The sequence below is a fragment of the Gadus macrocephalus genome, chromosome 11, assembly GCF_031168955.1.
Source record: "Gadus macrocephalus chromosome 11, ASM3116895v1".
NCBI lineage: Eukaryota > Metazoa > Chordata > Actinopteri > Gadiformes > Gadidae > Gadus > Gadus macrocephalus.
Window position 1 is genome coordinate 17,452,002 of NC_082392.1, and position 20,000 is coordinate 17,472,001.

The 20,000-nt window shown below is 46.4% G+C and overlaps 1 protein-coding gene and 1 long non-coding RNA gene across 2 annotated transcripts in view; both read right to left on the reverse strand.

Moving 5' to 3' along the window:
• The window catches only part of adgrb1a (adhesion G protein-coupled receptor B1a), a 78,667-nt gene extending 68,911 nt beyond the window's left edge, over nucleotides 1-9,756 (reverse strand). The window contains exon 1 of the mRNA XM_060065252.1: nucleotides 9,063-9,756. The gene's annotated coding sequence lies outside the window, so the exon portion shown is untranslated. The remainder of the gene's footprint in view (nucleotides 1-9,062) is intronic.
• The window catches only part of LOC132467918 (uncharacterized), a 185,981-nt gene extending 169,276 nt beyond the window's left edge, over nucleotides 1-16,705 (reverse strand). Inside the window, exon 1 of the long non-coding RNA XR_009528118.1 lies at nucleotides 16,602-16,705. This is a non-coding gene — a long non-coding RNA (uncharacterized LOC132467918). The remainder of the gene's footprint in view (nucleotides 1-16,601) is intronic.
• Between the last annotated feature and the right edge of the window lie 3,295 nt (nucleotides 16,706-20,000).

Below are 20,000 nucleotides of genomic sequence, written 5' to 3' on the forward strand. Positions count from 1 at the left end.
CTCTTTGTTATTAAAATTATGACAAATCCCATAACCATATTGTTATACAAATTTTTTTTTATTATGATTATAATTAATATTATTTAAATCAATGAACATCTATCGTCTAATTCCATTGGGGTTAGGAAGTAATTGTACAAAAATAAATGCTACCGAATGATCACAAGTTCAATGTTGACTAGATAAACCTATTCTCCATCCATCTCTTTCTCTCTCTCTCTATCCTGGACCAGCCACATCGTCCACCCACACTCTGACTGCTCAGCCTTGCCAAGAGTCACTCGTCTGAGAGAACCGACCGTAAAAATGGGGAACATACAGAGCAGTGAAAGGGGAAAGGGGTGGTGGAAGAGGAGGCGGAAGAGGCGGCGAAAGATAAGCCTAACAACTGCAGAGAAAACCCGAGTGGCGACCGAGGCTTTCACTGTCGAGGGGTTCAACACATTGCGTCGGCTGATCGGTCAGGCTCGACTCCATACAGGGGGAGGGGAGATGAGATGGGGCGAGGAGAAGGGAGGAGAGGGGAGAGGGTTAGAGGAGAGGAGGAGAGACAAGGAGAGGGGAGACGAGGGGAGGAGACGAGACGAGACAGAGGAAGGGACAAGGGGGCAGACGAGAGGAGTGGTGAAGGAGAGGAGGAGAGAGAAGGGGGAGTTGAGAGTTGAAGTGAGCAACACGGTGAACACAATGAAATGAGGAGGAAGTAAGAGTGGAGGAAACGTGAAACACAACAGAGGGTAATGAAAGGAGGCAAACAAGCAGCGATAGGACAAGAAACATCAGGAGGGAAAAAACCTATTGTGTTTCCTTTGTTTGGCCCAGCTCGAAAGCAGAACATAACAGCACGACAACACATTAGCCATGACTTCAGCAGGAACCAAAAACATGCAGAGCTCGGTATGCAGCTGTGGTGGGCCTTAAGACAGAGACCACATTAGGGACCTAATGAGACGTAGCGCGTCGCGGTCACAAAGAAACGTCTCTCTTCTTTCTTCTGCACGGTTCCACTGAGCTGACGGGGCCTTTATATGAACCGTCAGCGTTTTACAACCACGTGTTTACTTTATTCGATTTTTCAAAAACAACAAGACAAATGGAGGCACGGGAGGACGTTGGAAAACCTCTGTGCGTCTAAACACGTTGCGTCACGGAAAGACAAATTGCCGGCAGATGCTTCGGTCGATATGTGAGCGTGGGAGGGGGGGGCGGGGGGGGGCACAAAAAAAGAAACCCCTCTATCAAGTTTTATGAGGAAGACAATTGGGCACAGCTGAGTCCTCGATAGCATCTGCTCTGCAACGAGGCAGTCCGCCGCCAGTAGCACGAGGAACACAGCCCTACCTTCCATACTGCATGAGCCTGCCACGAACAGTCAGGGCTGAAGACATCACACCCTTCAGTGTCCGAAGTCACAAGGGTCATGAATTGGGGAACAATCAAGAGGCTGGACCGGCCGTCGGACACACGGGGCACTTAACCCTAGTGGGTCCACGTGCTTAAGGGGGCTGGCTACACAACTAACCAGCCTTCTTTTTATTATTTTCCTCATTTTGTTACATTTCGCCCCTTAACACTGCTAAAGAGCGAAACCAACCGGTGGATAATATTGTATGTTTTTTATTTTTTTATTACCTTGTATAAAGGCGCACAAGGCTGGGCCCAAGGCTTTGGTACTAACGTCGAGAGGGCTTTGGGATCTCTCCGTGGCCGTACGCAGGCATAGCTGAGCGGCATTGAGCTCGGCCCGCGGCCACACCGTACGTACCACTGACGGCACGGAGAGGCACTGGGAGTTTAAGACCTCCTGGTGTTACGTTGGCAGCCCACGTCCCTTGCCTTGCATGGCCATAAGATAAGGTAAGTTGACCGTGGCGTGAGTAGGTCCTTAAGGGTTCCAGTGCTATAATATCTATCGCCCGCGGCTCCTACTGCGACCCAATAAAAACATACGAAATATATTTTGGTCAAATGTAAATTTGAATCAATAGGCCTATGTACAATGAGTGTGGGTTACTTGAACATAACGAATGCAGTTGATTCACATTCAACAAATCAATACCATATCATATAATACCATAAAAAATGCAAGAATTATATACACCTTAATACCTAAAAATCAAAAAAAAATTGGGGGGAAAACATGATTTATATTTTCGATCCGAGGCATGTGGCTTTCTGGGATATGTGGGTTCTGACAAGACTGATGTCTTGTCAGGTTTCTGGCAGCCCTGGATAATACCAATCGTGGGGGAGGCACAGATAGCTGCTGGCCAACACAGACACGCCCTTCAGAAAGATGCTGCCAAATTTGCCAAACTGACTGATATGTTTGCTGCAGGACCTTCAGCAAAATGGGCCATGGGGGCTGAAGAACTTTACTGGGCGCTGCTGTTGCTGGCAGACAGGATGCTCAAACCAGGGCGAGCTTTGCGAGTGCACTAAATAATGTGCACATAATGTGCAAAAGATTGGGCTGGGCCGTTCCAGGCCAAAATGCCACAGACTATTTTTGGCTTCAGTTGACTTAGAGGACATGGAAATACCTAACAAAGGAACAACACTAAACACACACGCGTTGGAAAGAGAAAGATTGAGAGAACATCAGCCGAGTGGCCAACCTCTTCTGGCGTCTACGGAGAAGCACGATGCCGTTGTCCTCAGCGACAGAGTGGCCCCGTCCCTGATTTGCTCGTGGACGGGCTCCGTCCCAGTGAGTTCTGGGGGAATGGTTGAGTACGAACAGAAATCTGAACTGAAACACGGATGATTATCTGCCCACCTGAGATCAAATGTCTCTCTCTGGTCTCTTCAAGGAAAACAGAAGAGGGTTGTTGTTTGTTGACCGAAAGGCAAGGTTACCATGGCTGCTATAGAATAAATGAGATACCAGAACGCTCATTAAACACACACAAAGTTGTCTTCCAAATAATTTCAGGCTTGGAACAAATTGTCAAAACATACAAGTATTTTTGGTTTATTATAGTATAGAAGATGCACTGCAGATATCACTGTGGTGTTGAAGAAATATCTTGGCGCCCATAAAAACAATTCTGTGTAGGATGCAGAGAGCCATCTGTGTGAGTGTGTGTATTTGTGTGTTTTTGTGTGAACCCGCCTACATGAAAACTAAGTATATATCGTACCTATTTCATCAACATAGCACTACTGAGCTCGGTGATACTTAAGAATGTACAACAGCCATCCTGAACCATTACAGGATTGCTGTAGTAGTTAACAATAAAGAAATGCTGATAGCATTTTCTATCGAACAAATGTTCACTACGTTCCTTAAAGTGTGTATTTATACACCAAGACTAGAATGTTCACTAGTCTACCTTGCAAGACTGCACAATCAATGCGTGAACAAGCTGCAATCTCCTCATGACGAGAGCGAGAGAAAGAGAGAGAGAGAGAGAGAGAGAGACGCACGCACGCACGCGTGCACGCACACGCACAAGACAGAGACAGAGAGAGACACAGAGAAACACAGAGAGAGACACAGAGTCACAGAGAGAGAGACAAAACTTGCTTATATTGTCAGAATTTTTTTTTTTGCTGGGCTGGGCTGTGCTTTTGACCATGAAGCGCATGAGAGCCCTTTCAGAAAATGTTTGAACAGCTGTCAATAAAAACAAAAAAAGACATGCATGTGCACACACATACACAAACTTGCCTGACCACACACTCTCACACGCACACGCACACGCACACACACATACACATACACATTCACCTTGTCAATCTCCAGTGGCTTAACAGTTCTTCTGTTGTTTTTTATGAAGAAGTGAATATGGTGTCAGGGTGGTGCGGAGTTTCCTTCGCGCCGGCGGGATATTTCGCACACACACACACGGTCATACTCACACTCTCACACGGTACACACACACACACACACACACACACACACACACACACACACACACACACACACACACACACACACACACACACACACACACACACACACACACACACACACACACACAATCAGATACAAACCCACACACATGCTCTTTATGATGCCGATGGAATTAGAATAGAGTCAGAGACACGCTAGTTGAACATATTGTCTGGGAGCAACACAGCCCGGAGCCAAGCTAAGGAGTATGACTAGACAGCAAAAGAAGCACAGCGCTGAAGGACTTCCTTGGAAAGATTGTTCATTATAACGCTCTGTATCTTGTCCAATGTGTTTGCTTGTTGGTTTGTTGCATTGAATTGAAACAATAAGCTTTGTAAGGAAACAATCACTTCCAGTGTCACATGGAGCTATTTTAGACGAGGATTCACGAGAGTGGTGCATTTTTAATGACTGGGGGACTTTGCTCGAAGCCACTGCCAAAACAACCCCACACACACACGCACTTAAACCCACACAGACACACACAAGCAAACACACACACACACGCGCACACATACACAAAAATATAAACTGACACGCATACGCACGCAACCAAGCACAACATGAATGCACACTCTGAACCAGGGATCCAAAAGCGTCTCTAGAGAGTTCAATGTTCAATATCGACCGCAGACACTTGTGAAAAGAAGTCAAGGCTCTGCCAACAGAGCGTTGTGGCAGCTTCCTGTCCCCGGGCCGGAATTCCCATCTTGCCGTTCCCACACATCATTCCAAGCTTCATTAACCCTCTCCCACCCTCCCTATCGCTCATCAAGTATGGTGTGGAGCCTAATTAGAGGAGCTGACCCCACACTTGACAAATTTGGTTAACCTCCAAGATCTCCCCCCCCCGAAACTGGGGGGGGGGGTGTATTGTGTGTGTGTGTGTGTGTGTGTGTGTGTGTGTGTGTGTGTGTGTGTGTGTGTGTGTGTGTGTATGTATGTGTGTGTGTGTGTGTGTGTGTGTGTGTGTGTGTGTGTGTGTGTGTGTGTGTGTGTGTGTGTGTGTGTGTGTGTGTGTGTGTGTGTGTGTGTAAGGGGTCGTCCCGGGGTGTTGACCAATAACATGATGTTCTCAGAGGTTCCGGTGCTTGGGGATGCAATGCCTTCGGACTTTTCAGAACCGCATCTATACAACTGAACAAGTCTACAAGCATACAAGTGTTTCTGTTTGTAGGCCAAGTGTGTTTAAATGATTTATGATGAATTTGTGTGTGTGTGTTTTTGTGTCGTGGTGTGAAGGCAGGTCTCAGCATGTGTATGTGTGTGTATGTGCATGCCCTAGTGTGCATGTCTGAGCGTGTGTATTTGCGCGTGTCAAAGCAAGTCTCATTGAGTGCATGAATGTGTGAATGCGCTTCTCAGTGAATGCCTGTGTCTGTTTACGCGCACCTTTTGGTGTGTGTGTCTCAGTGTGTATACATGTGTGTCTCAAGGTGTTTGTGTGGGTGCATGTGAATGTGTGTGTGTTTATTCTGCGAGTGCTGACTGTCAAGTGGTGAGTGATAGCTGTGTATTTACTCCGGAGCGCGCCGCGTGTCAGAGACAAAGCGCGCTGTAAGGACAGGGCAGGAGAACGCCGCTGTCTGTCTCTGTCACCACCGAGCCTACACCGAGCCTACCATCTACAGCCCCCTCCATCCATCTCCAGGAACCCCCCCTCCCCCTCCCCTTAACCCAACTTCCCCTTTATCTTCATCTATTCATCTCCTCTTCCCCGTCTTGGATGAGATTTATTTTGTTTTTGGCTTGGCTTTCATCCTCATCTCCTTTTTTGCTTTCCTTTCCGGTTCGGGCTGAGTCCGACGGACAAGTTCCTGGATCACATGACGGAGGGTCTCGGTGTGAATGGGAGAGGAGGTCTGTGGATCGGCCAAAATAGGACGGGTGTTGGGATGGGCTGGTGGTGGTGCTTTAGTTTTCGTAGCGGAAGCAAGTTGCAGGATGCTAGAACAAGACGAGGGGCTGATTGTAGGGGTCTTTCCCCCGCTGCAGAGGGGCACTGGATGAGGAGCCCCAGGGGGTCGCTGCCTGTCCCAGGCATCGTCCACATCCAACACCACCATATCCAACACCACATCCACCACCACATCCAACACCACCACATCCAACACCCCATCCGACACCACCAACATCCAACACCACATCCAACACCACCACATCCAACACCACATCCACCACCACCAACATCCGACACCATATCAAACACAACCACATCCAACACCACATCCAACACTTCCAACATTTAACACCACAACAAACACCACAGCCAACTCCACCACATCCAAGACCACATCCACCAACATCCAACACCACATCCAACACCACATCCAACACCACCAACATCAAACTCCACATCCAACACCACCACATCCTACACCACATCCACCACCACATCCAAAACACCACATCCAACACCACATCCAACACCACCACATCCTACACCACATCCACCACCACATCCAAAACACCACATCCACCACCACATCCAACACCACCACATCCACCACCACATCCAAAACACCACATCCAACACCACTTCCAACACCACCACATCCTACACCACATCCAACACCACCAACATCCAAAACCACATCCAACACCACCACGTCCAACACCACATCCAACAACACCACATCCAACACCACATTGAACACCACATCCACCACCATATCCACCACCGCATCCTCGACGACCGCATCCACCACCACATCCTCCACATCCAACACCACCCTTTTCTTCCACATCCACCATCACATCCAACACCACTGCATCCTCCACATCCACCACACAGTAGATATAGAGCACTAGAGAATACAAAGCACTATAAATACTAGATATAAGGCTCTAGATTTAAAGCACGAGATATAGAGCACAAGAGCATACAGAGCACTAGATATAGAACACTAGATGAAGAATAATAGAGCATACAGAGCACTAGATCATATATAGCGCTAAAGCACATAGAGCACTAGACCATGTCGAGCAGTAGAGCACAAGAGCATATAGAGCACCAGAATCCTAGAGCAATAGAGACTATAGATAATATGGAGCACTAGATACGGCGCACTAGAGAATACAGACTACTACAGCACTAGATATAGAGCATATATGGTGCTACGGCAGTAGATATAGAGCCCCAGATCATATAGTGTTACAGCATTAGATAGATATAGAGCACAGCTAGAGCATATATGGTGCCAAAGCATTAGATATGGGGCACTAGAGCTTATATAGTGCTACAGCAGCACTGGATATAGAGCATACATGAGGCTACAGCACTAGATATAGAGCACTAGAGCATGTAGAGTGCTACAGCCCTAGATATATAGCACTAGAGCATAGAGAGCACATAGAGAAATAGAGCATATGGAGCAATAGAGAAAATATATAATGCTACAGTAGCCTACCTGATCTAGAGCATATATAGCAGTAGACTAGAATATATAGAGGCAGCACAACTCGAGCACATGGAGCACTACAGCATAGAGGGCTAGCACACTAGATATAAAGCTACAGCATATAGAGCACTACATTTAGAGCACTAGATCATAGAGCACTATATCATAAAGAGAATTAGAGCATATAGAGCACAATATATCTAGCGACCTCATCAGGAATGCGCTGGGCCAATTCACCTGTTGACTGTTCGTCTTTCAATTGTTCTGAGAAATATGTGTTGACGACCGTGATGCTCTCCTTCTACCTCTAACGGTCTCGAAGCTGCTCTTTCACATGTCCCGGGCTGTTCCACCGAAGAACTCAACACGTTGGTCCCCAGGGACGGTGTGTGTTTTTACACCTCCCCCTGCCGTATGAACCGGGAACTTCCAATGTCACACAGCATACGCCGGAATTACGGGATTTTTTCGTGCATTTAAAAACACCTATCCTATATAAAATACAGAGATCATACGCATTCTCTGTCTTTAACAATCTGATGTATTTTCAAAATGACGCAAGTTTTTGCTTCCTACATTTTCAATCACCCTGTTTTCAATTCGGGACGGTATTTTAATTTATCTCCCAATGCGGAATGTTGATTTAGGTATTGAATACGCATAAACAAGGACGCAGGGACAGCAGAAGGAGTGGGGTAAGAGAGAGTCACACCGATCTGTTCCGTGGCGCATCGGTGCCAACTGGTGAAAACCAGGGTCGTAGATCGCGCCATCCCACCCAATCACACCCTCCACCCAATTACACCACCATCCTGATGGTGAAGAAGCCTCAGAGGGAGTGCAAAGACAGGGATGATGACAGGGCGTTATGCTACAGTTATTCCTAATAGTTAGGTCAGTGCGTTGTTATGTTATCACTATTAATGAATGCAAGCGCAACCAATGTTGAATGATTAATTAACGTGGATTGGAGTCACACGAGCATCTCTGCGTTGATTGCAGTGAGTTATCAATCAACAAATGTTTACTTTTATAATAGCACGCGGATTATGTTTGGAGTGTGTCTATTGTGTATGTGCGTGTGTGTGTGTGTGTGTGTGTGTGTGTGTGTGTGTGTGTGTGTGTGTGTGTGTGTGTGTGTGTGTGTGTGTGTGTGTGTGTGTGTGTGTGTGTGTGTGTGTGTGTGTGTGAAAAGTGACGCACACATTTTCCAGTCAAATTGAAAACCAACCATAACTAACCAGTCTAGCCATTCCAGCAAAAAGTAGGGTCGGCCTTTATTAGGGGTCATTTTTCCCATAACCTTGGTTTTTCAAGGGATAACTCGGACACAGAAGGGGTCAGCAGCAGCCACCCACCCCATGTTGCCTTTGTATATCTGGTCGCCAGTCCGCAAAAGTGTTGCGCCTTCCCGTGCGCAAACCTTAAAATCACAAAGGGCGGTGGAACCCAAATTGCAACGCTCCTTTATAGAGAGTTCCAATTTTTGTTATGTTTAAGACAAGCTGAATTATGGAACATCCTATTCGGTGGGTGGCTTAGGAAACCCCGCGGTTTGATAAGCGCATTATTAGTTGTCCAGTTCCTTTCTGCGTATTCTGCCCAGAACATGCCAGCTTAATGATTGCAGTGCCAAACAGAGAAAAAAATAAATAGCTATAATCGTGGAGCCCTTATTTGGAAGCCACTGATGTATCACGTAGAAGGATGAAGACGAAATAAACGCAGAGCAGAGTAAGACATTAGAAATGAGAATTTACCTTTAGTAAGTTATCAGTCTCTTTGACGCATAATGCTTCTTGTTGCTGAGGTTCAGTGCTTACAAATTCCACACCTTGATTTCGGCAAGTCCACAAAAATCATTATTAATATGGATAAACGTCGAGGAAATGAAAAAAAGAATGTTGATATTCAAGTACGAGGCGAGTCCAAAAAAATAATTCAGTAAATGTCCAACTTGTTCCACGATCCAATGGGATAAAACGTTCCCAATTCCAGAATACTTGGACTATGATCTCGTGCCAAGAGCCTACATCGTCCTCCAATACATCAGAAGAAAATACACTCCTCAAACAACAGTTGTTGTTATTATTCCAGATATCACAGGAGCGTAATTGCCCCAAAAAAGTTGCGTCTCCAAAACCCTGCGTGCAGGCGGTAAAAGGCGCCCGGCTGAAGGCGAAGGTCTTCTAACGTGTGAAGACGGGAGCTCCTCTACCCTGTTGTTTCCACAGCGCGCGTTTAGGAAGCGCCGTTCCTCCCAGCCTGTATGAGCGCAGAGCCGGGTTTCGTGTCTTTGAAAACCCTCGGGTTCGTCACAAAAGCAAACCCATCAGCCCCCTCTTCTGGAGCCGGAGCGTTGCGTGGGTCGCAGCGCCGAAAAACAGACCAGAGGTAATATCAAATCGTTGCGCAAAAGGAGGGGAGACGCAGAGGCAGAGGTAAACACGTCATGCGCGGGATACCCGCAGGGCAAAATTAAAACACTAATATGCTTTATTCTTGTCTGGTGAAGGGGTGTGGTCATTTCCCTTATGTGTGTCTATGTTCCACGTCATATGGATGTGGTATAAGTTCAATGCACCGCAAGCATGGAATGCAGCATCAGAAAACTTGGACCGTGAATAATAGTTTATAAAGTTCACTGATTTGAATACCATCTCGAACAGAAGTTCCATTAGAAAAGCCCTGTGTATTGATTTAGGTCCTGAAGCGCTCACGTGTGCACTGCTCCGATCCTCCCGCAAGTGGGTGGACTCAAGAAAAGCTACTGTAGTTATTTCTGTGTGTGTGTGTGTGTGTGTGTGTGTGTGTGTGTGTGTGTGTGTGTGTGTGTGTGTGTGTGTGTGTATGTGTGTGTGTGTGTGTGTGTGTGTGTGTGTGTGTGTGTGTATGTGTATGTGTGTGTGTGTGTGTGTGTGTGTGTGTGTGTGTGTGTATGTGTATGTTCATGCGTTAGTATGGCATGCGTGGGCTTGTGTGTGTGTGTGTGTGTGTGTGTGTGTGTGTGTGTGTGTGTGTGTGTGTGTGTGTGTGTGTGTGTGTGTGTGTGTGTATGTGCGCATGGGTCAATGCATGTGTGTTTTTGTGTGCGTATGTATGTCTGTGTGCATGTGCATGTGTGTGCAGCATGCATAGTATGCGTGTGCATGTGCGTAGGCAGGGAGGGGGCGACCGTGCCTCTACAGACGAGCTCTAAAGTCGGTGTTCCCCTTCAATGTGAACAAACGAACAACCTATGCAAAGTAGCCAGCCAGCCCCCCTGAATCTCCAACTATAATTCTTACACACTACATCTGGCTCCGTGTGCATCTGGGCAGTGCAACAGGCGCCGGATGACTAATGTGTTCTGACGGCGGTGCGCCCCAGCTGACACGGGCAGCAGAACAGGTAGGTGTGTTCAGCAGGTGTGCGTTGAACACGTGAGTCTCCCGTCAGCGACCTGCGGGGACAGACCTTTATCTCGCAGCCCTTCTTCTTATTTTTAAACACACAGTCGATTTTCGCTGAATGCGCCTTTCATTATGGTTTTCTCATGGCTCTGCGCTTGGCGGCTTGCAGGCTTTTCGAGCTGTGGACTTCCCCCTCCCCCCGACCAGGCCAGACTCAGTCATTGTGTGTGTGTGTGTGTGTGTGTGTGTGTGTGTGTGTGTGTGTGTGTGTGTGTGTGTGTGTGTGTGTGTGTGTGTGTCTGTGTGTGTGTGTGTGTGTGTGTGTGTGTGTGTGTGTGTGTGTGTGTGTGTGTGTGTGTGTGTGTGTGTGTGTTTGTGTGTGTGTGTGTGTGTGTGTGTGTGTGTGTGTGTGTCTGTGTTGCTCCCAGGGAGGCATGGCTTGTCTAGGAGGCTTTACTGTGCCCTCGGAGTTGGTCTGTCGGACTGTCCATCTGTCTGTCTGTCTGTTGGTCTGTTTGTCTGTCTGCAGAGTCGCCCCTCAAAGAGCAACCCTGTGGCAAAGGCAGAGGCATAAACTCTCCCTCTCATCTCTCTTTTGCTCTGTGTGTGTGTGTGTGTCTCTCTCAATCTCTCTGTCTCTGTGTGTCTCTCTCGCTCTCCCTTCCTGTCGCTCTTGCTCTCTCTATCTATCTCTCTCTCTTCCCCTCTTTCTCTCTCTCACTCTGTCTGTGTCTGTTTGGCTGTCTCAGACTCTCTCTCTCTCCCCTCTCTCTCTCCCCCCTCTCTGTCCATGTTCCTACTCTGACGGGCACATCATGTATATGCAAGACACCAGGAGTGTTCCTCTGCATGCTTTGATGCACGTACAGCCCCCCTCCCCCCCCTTCCCCGCACACACACACACACAAACACACACACGCCCATGCTTCGGGTTCTAGCCACTGGGCACGGGCCACACAGCTGTGAAAGGCGTGTGATGTGAACCCCAGCGAGATCAGAGACATACCCGGGGTGAAAGTGCACAAAATGGCCTACTCTCCGCTTCTCGCACATAAACCGCCGGTCCGCCCTCTCAAACGACGAGCATGCGCACAGACCGACGCTTGGGGGATCGGGGTTGGATGTGTCTTTGTTGCACTATGAAATGCATTTTGGACAAACATGTTTACACACAGTAACCCTACGTGAAACATTTTGTCTTTTAAAGACAGAATATTACCTTTAAGAGCATAAACAAGCAAAACACAAGCAATGTAGTAGATATAGCATAATTATTGCTTTATGATTATGATTATTTCATGAACGTCACAAAGTTTGACACTCGACATGTACTTACAATAAACGATCATAGCGAGAAGAGATTAGTAGTTGTAGTTGTATAACAACAATGATGTGAATGAGCTGTGACATACAGTAGATACAGAAGGACTGAACACTAGTGTACTAACTGGGTTTGAGCGCTATTATACACCAGATGGTTGATTGCGGTGGATTGAGAAAGCAACTGTGCTCACAGCTGAACTGATAAAATAACATATAAACCAGCCCGCCGCCACAGCAACCACGTCCTTACCATCCTATAATGTCTGCCATGACACAACAGAATTAACGATGGCAATGTTCCAGGAATTCATCCATCTTACTATATTAATATCATCATGCAAATGAGCAGGAATCCATGATGCAAACCGTTTGTGTGTGTGTGTGTGTGTGTGTGTGTGTGTGTGTGTGTGTGTGTGTGTGTGTGTGTGTGTGTGTGTGTGTGTGTGTGTGTGTGTGTGTGTGTGTGTGTGTGTGTGTGTGTGTGTGTGTGTGTGTTGGGGTCTGTGGCAGATGTGGCTGTGGTTTAAACAGTACACATGGTTAATCACTTTTACCACCTAATTAGGGTGACAGTGATTTGTTAAATCCCCCCTCCTCCCCCCAATATTTTCTTTGCATCCCCCTCTCCCTCACTTCATTTGAGTTTGGGATTGGCACAGGCCTGGGTGGAGGAGCTCCACCCCTTCCTGCCAAGTCAGCATTATGGTCGGCCCTGTTGATTACACGCTCTGCACACAGGAGTCCCCCCCGCCCCTCACACACACACAAACAGCCCCTACACACTGCATCACAAATGCAAGTACACACACAAACACACACATACATATCTCAACACTACATCACACACAACGCATCACAAAAAAACACACACGCACACACATACACACACACACACACACACACACACACACACACACACACACACACACACACACACACACACAAAAGCACACCCACCCACACACACATACAAACCCATCCAGCTCTAAGCAGCCATTCTTCCTCTTCTTTCCGTTAGTGTGACGTATTTTATCTTAAAATCATTTTTGTTTCATGTCCAGATCTATTGCACAGCTAGCGCCGGATAAACATAATAGCGGTTCAGGGTTCACAGGTTTTGTTGTTTATCCACATGTGTCTACTTTTTTTATTCCCTATTTCGGGAATACAACACACTGGTCACATTGTTATATTGATCGATATTGAATTGGGCAGCCCGATCAAAACGTTGGTTTTGTTTCACGCCGCACCGACAAAACATAATCACTTCATGTGTCGTGAAGTACTCACAACTTGTCCGGGGCGTGTTTCTGTTCTGCGTCGGCTGTGGTCCTGTGGGCACCATTGCTCTTGCTCCAGTTTGTGTTGCGCTGTTCTGGAGCGGCTGCATTTCTGAACTGCGGGGGAGGCGAAGCGGGAGCAACCAAGCCAGGGAAACCATCGCCCCAACACATCTCACCCCGCTGCTTCTCCTTTCTGCTGATCGAGGGAGAAGGGAGAGGAAGAGGAGTTGTGAATATGTGTCAGCTCACGAAGCCTGGAGTGAATAATGTGTTTGTGCCACGTCAACCATGTATGTGTGTTAGAGTCTGTGTGTGTGTGTGTGTGTGTGTGTGTGTGTGTGTGTGTGTGTGTGTGTGTGTGTGTGTGTGTGTGTGTGTGTGTGTGTGTGTGTGTGTGTGTGTGTGTGTGTGTGTGTGTTTGTGTGTGTGTTTGTGTGTGTGGGCATGGGTGAGTGCGTGTTTAACAAAGATATGTGTATCAGATAATTACGCGTCTTTGCACACATGTACTTCATGTGGGCAGACATGTGCATGGATAGGGCTGTGAGTTTCGCCTCGTTGCTTATGTTACCAGGGCTCACAAAATGCACTTGGATTGCGTGACATGTGTGACATGCCACGGGCGACTTTCAAAGGTTAATAATTCCATCAATATGATAGCATCATCGCAGATAGAACTAGATGATATTTACTGTTGAATCCTGAGTCCGGTTTGTTCCTGCGAGCCGAAGGGAAAGCCAGGTGTTCGCCTTAAGGTGGTCCCTGCATCATTCTGGGGTTTTCTCTTGCAGGACCACTAGCTCTGGTCATAACCCCTGTGTTGTTGTTGTTATAGTTTCTCTGTGGTGGATACTAAATGTTGGCCCTTATGGGATGAAGAGCGACCACTCTTCCTGTTTGGTTGTTTTTCATCAGAACTAAAGATAAGGCATTTTAAGGATCACCTCTACCTACTGAAAAGCATGTTTAAAACAAGTAGCCCATAATTACCATTAATAGGCAGTTCCCTTGTATCATTTCAAAGTTCACCTTGAATTTCTGCTCATGAATGCAAACGCCTGTCAGGCAGCCTGTATGTGCTCATGCATCATTTTACACTGTCAGATTATCCATATCCATGAATTGTGCATAACCAATAATCACTTCCCAACAAAACACATACAGCATGTGCACCGCAATGATAGACAGAGCACACGCATGCACAGACACATACACACAGAACACATACACACAGAAACTCAGACACAAAGTGACACACAACCTCTTATTAAATGCTTGACACAAGCAAGGCTTTCATTGCAGGCTTTTCAGTCCAGGCCAGTGACTTAGCCAAAAAAGTAGGATTCAGCAAAGCTGCGGCCCAACACCCCCACATAGGAGACTGTAGGGAGGTCAGAATGGACTGCCGGGAGCCTGTTTAGGCCCCCCATCTCCTCATCCTCTCCCCGCCACCCTCTGATTTGCTGAGTTTGTCACTCTGCTGAATGCTTGCTGTGCTCTGTTTGGTCGGGGCTTTTCTTCCTGTTGTTTTTTTTATATTTTTTCGCTTCGATGTGTGTCTCTCTCGCTCTCTCTGTATCTCTTACTCTCTCTCTTCTCGCTCTCTTTCTATTGCTTTCACTCTCTCTCTCTCTCTCTCTCTCTCTCTCTCTCTCTCTCTCTCTCTGTATCTCTTACTGTCTCTCTTCTCGCTCTCTCTCTCTCTCTCTCTCTCTCTCTCTCTCTCTCTTACTGTCTCTCTCTTCTCTCTCTCTCTCTCTCTCTCTCTCTCTCTCTCTCTCTCTCTCTCTCTCTCTCTCTCTCTCTCTCTCTGTGTGTCTCTGCATCTCTGCATCACTCTCTCTCTGTCTCTCTCTCTCCCCCTGTGGTGACAGAGATCGGCGAAACAGACCACAAAGACCACAGCAGTTCTCCAAAGCTGTGAAAGAGAAGAGACAGACGAGAAGGCGGATGGGGAAAAGGATGTTAGATATGCCTGTAAAAATGCCCAAAGCTACAAAGGTATTTTCCATTCTGATAACTACACACGCACACACACACAAACATACAAACACAGTCAATGCCCCCCACCCTCCCCCCAGAGTAACCAAACACACGCAAACAGGCTCTTGAAGAGTCCAATATTTGCATTGCACTGTATCAACCCTGAACACTACATTACCCCCCAGCCTAAATCTTGCCGCTAATCTCGTTTTGTCTCCAGATTTAGGGCCCTATCTTGCATCCGACGCAATTGACTTTCTACACTGACGCATGTGTCGTTGCTAGTTTGCATCTGGCGCAGAGCGTTCTTTTCCCTCCACCGCCACGCGTCGGTAAATTAGGGAATGATCTTGCGCCCCAAGGGGCGGTTCGGCGAAAGGAGGAGGCTTGTTCTGGCGCAAACGTTCCCTGGTGCTATTTTGCAGTTTCAGAAAACAATTGCGCCACAAACCAGGAAATACCTGGTTTAAAGTCAGTGGCGCGTTGTTCAGATGCTATTTTAATGGCGGATGCATATTGTTGCTTGTGCACCTCGCACATAAACTTAGCTTCTCTCATCTACCTAGCCACACATTTTGGGGAAATTATTTGGGAAAGCACCGCTGATACAGCAGTAATAAGTTGTACTTTTAAATCAATGCATCTGCAAACACCGTACAGCAAACACATATTTTCTTGACACAGACATCATGTACAAGATAACTTTTAGGATTGATGAATATTTGATCGTGAGAAAACATTGTTTTACCGCAAGTGAGAATGAATGAATGCGGGCGTGTGTTTGTGTGTAAAATAATTAATGAATGCGAGCGGGCGTGTCTGCGTCCATCTGTTTAAACACACGCAAACTAAACACGAAACGCATAATACAGTCCATGGCAATGTCTATTAACGGGGGGACGCATGCATATTAGGAACACAAGTCGATTACGACAATGCATACAATACTGGTAAGAAACTATGTTTGTTAATGTATTGCGTATACCATTCAATAGAACCACAGTTACCGCATATCATATGTGTGTTAAGTTTTCTTTGCCGAAATTTATTTGAGGACTCAGTATTTCTGAAGTTGTGGAAGAAAACGCTATTCCCTGTGTGAATCAGGCCATATTATTTGGCCACAAACTGAGCCATTTGAAGTTTGAAATTCATGAGGTCATGCATCTGTCTCATCTGAGAAAATATCAAAATATCAACTCGTCAGATTTAAATGCGCTCATGGCTATTAAAGGGGATGGGAGATGGTACTACTATTGGTTTATTGCACGTTATGCCCAAACCACACCTACGGGTAATTAGGCTACTTCAGACCAACCCTTTTTAGATATGCGCCGGGCGCAAGAGTCATTAATGCGCCGGTAAAATAGCAACATCGCCATAGAACCGCCCACAAAGCTACTTGCGCTTGGCGCTTCTCACCGCCCGCCTGACAAGGCAGCATGGCTCCGAACAAGATTGACTATATGCTAATCAGCGGACCCCAGCACGTGATCTAGATGATGAAGAAACCTGTGAATTGCTTGGACCTTTCTAGAAAATGATTAATTATTATAAAATATAAGTTGAAATAAATATGCTGCTTTGGAATTCGTTTTTATTTGAACAAAACACGTTTTTAGGCGCATGAAAATGGTGAGCTAACGATATCCAGCCCGGATCCGACTGGCTGACGCTCATCCAATCGTCCGCGAGGTGGGGTTGATTGACCTGCCCCTCAACAAACACTTTCCAATTCTGACGGGCGGGGCGAACACGGTCTGTGCTCCCCCCCCCCCCCCCCCCCCCCCCCCTCCCCTCCATTCACCTCAGACACCCCTCCAACGCCATCACACACCGTCTTTAAGGTGAGGTGGCCCCACACTTCTAAAAGCTGCTTTCAACTCTATCTCGCTCCCAACGCAAAGTGTTCACGGTCCAGAACAAACAGTCGTCATTGTTTTTATTACTCAGGGCAGGCGTAAACCACCGCGATAAACTGCTCATCAAGGTGGCATTTAGAAATAAAAGCCTTGCTCACTCGGCGGCTTCAGCGGAGCGGAGAGGGAGGGGGAGGGGGAGGAGGAGGGGGAGGAGGAGGCGGGAGGACGCGGTGGTGGAGGTTTGATCCCACGTGTTAATAAAGTGCCACCCCCGCCGTCCACACAGACTCGCTTTAATCCCGCGATGGAGCGGCAGCGTCTACCTACGGCCGCCGCTTATTGTCGGAGGGTCTAAGTAGTGAGGCGACAGGAGCCGGGATTAGTCTCCAGGTGGAGAGTTCGAGGCAGCCGCGCATCTGACGTTTGATGTTAAACTCTTAATTAGCACCGGTGTTGGAGGAAATAAATGTCTGAGTGCTGAAAACGTTGCTTTTCATGTGGATGTAATGTTGCAGTGCAACACCCTCCCCCCCATACACACTCTCCCTCCCTACTCTCCCCACATAGCAGTTATTAAGCCATCAGACTCATTCATGCATGAACCCCGGCCGGATCAATGTATGGTCTAAACTGGGTCAAACGCAGGTTGTGCTTGGCAGCAACATGATTTTCTTTCATATATATATATATATATATATATATATATATATATATATATATATATATATATATATAATTATATTTACTGAAGAAAATGAGGTCTTAAGGCTCTGGTGAATCAAAGGGGCCTGCTGAATTACAAACATGACACCTGCGCTCTAGCGCGCCAGCAAACCCTCATGCTTGCGTGAACAGCCGGACACGCAGGAAGAAAAAAAAAGAAAGGACAATGTGTTCATTAATTGATGCTCTTGCTACTCTTGTTGTACAATGACCACTCCGGAGTGTGAACGAGGGCGTGAACGTGGGCATGCGTCAGCGTGTCGCAGGGAGAGAAGGCAACTTCAGAACGCAGCCATGCAGGGAGGTGGCGCTGCCGGAATAGCGGACGGCCACTGCATTATTCAACCGCGCGGAAGTCTAAAATGGTCTTAAGTTAACGATGAGAAGGGTCTATTCGAACGAAAAATAAAAGGACTCTACAGAGTGGAGAGCTTAAAGGAAACGACAAAGTTCTGATTGTTAAAGTGAAAGAAATATGAACCCATTAAATTAAATTAACCCAACTTGACAATTAAACACCTATAAAAGAGGAAGGCACTGGTTCTGGCTCTGTAAGTTATTGAGGAAATCCACTTTGAAATCCTTTTTTATGTGGCATTTCCCATCTGGCCTTTTCAGATGTGAAGAAGAACAGCGCTTTTAATTGTCTTGTGTGTGAGATAGTCTACACTTATAAACTTCCTCCGCTGTTGCCTAAGTGGACATCCTTGCTTATTTCACCCTTTGGCATTGTGTTTAATGTCTAAAATGTGTAATTATGTCTCAAATAAAGTTGTTATGGCAATTTAGCCATGGTCCTGTTGTTGTAAACAACATTGGGGTCACGTAGGATATTTAAATGGAAAGACATGGCCTGATTATTTTTCAGTCTATATTGGAGACACACAGAAGCCGCAGAAGAAACATTATTTTTGAGCCAAAATTGCTCGTCCAGTTGAATAAATCCATCTCTATTTGCTGTCCTTTATGTTTTGTTAAAGGATGTTAGTGAAAAGAAACACAGTAATTACAAAACATAGGAATATATGAAATTGTTACAGCTTCATTAGCCACTGCTAGGGAAGTCAAACCCTGAAGATTGTGCTGTTGCATCGAATTAAACCATAATTGCATCCCATTCATCATATCCTCATTGTATATACACAGCCCAATTTGGTACAGCGGCCTGCAGTTACCGTAAAGCATTAAATATATTTAAGTGAAATGTAAAATAAACAAAATCCAAATGATTAATCCAGTCAAATTTTATAAAATTAAATTAGAAAATAACCTCTAACATGTAGATTGGATATTTTTTTATCCAGATCTTTATCAGACAAAAACCAAGCAGGGTTGGCCCTTGCCCTTGACACTGTGTGCTACAGGCGTGATCATGTAGCAGATGGCTCGTTATCCTTGACCAGCACGCTCCAGATGAACTCAGGGTCAGCTGACATTATAGGTTGGATTGACAAACTTCCTACTCCCTCATCAACCTACAGAAGTCCACCCAGCTGCTACACGACGAGCAGAGAGTGTCATGGTCTGTCCGTTCCCTTGTCTTGTTTTGTGTTTGTGTTTCCTGTTTTACTTTGGCATCTCTGTCTTGTTTCTCCCCAAGTTTCCCTCCTGTGTGATCACTGCTCCCTCCCCTAATGTGTTTCAGCTGTTGCTCGTTGCGTGCCCTGTGTTTGGTATATTTAAGGCCTTGTCTTTCCTTTGTTCCTTGTCGGATCATTGTAGTTTGTGGTGAGTTGTGTCCTGTGTGTTCCCGGTGTTCCCGGTGTTCCCTGTGTGACCCGTGTTACCGGCGTCGTGCTCTCGGTGTTCCTTGCCTTTTGCGTTAATAAATTACCCTTTACCTGAACTGTCTGCTATTGGGTCCTGCCTGTCACCTGCTAACAGTGACACAGAGAGAGAGAGAGAGAGAGAGAGAGAGAGAGAGAGAGAGAGAGAGAGAGAGAGAGAGAGAGAGAGAGAGAGAGAGAGAGAGAGAGAGAAGAGTGATTATGTACATTAATATACATAACCAATATACATTTGGACAGTTAAACCCACAACACGTGTGGGCTGTGGTTATTTGGGGTAATTCAATGTAAATGAGACGGACTGCCCAGAGCATTGGCAATAACAATATCCAACCCTATACTCTT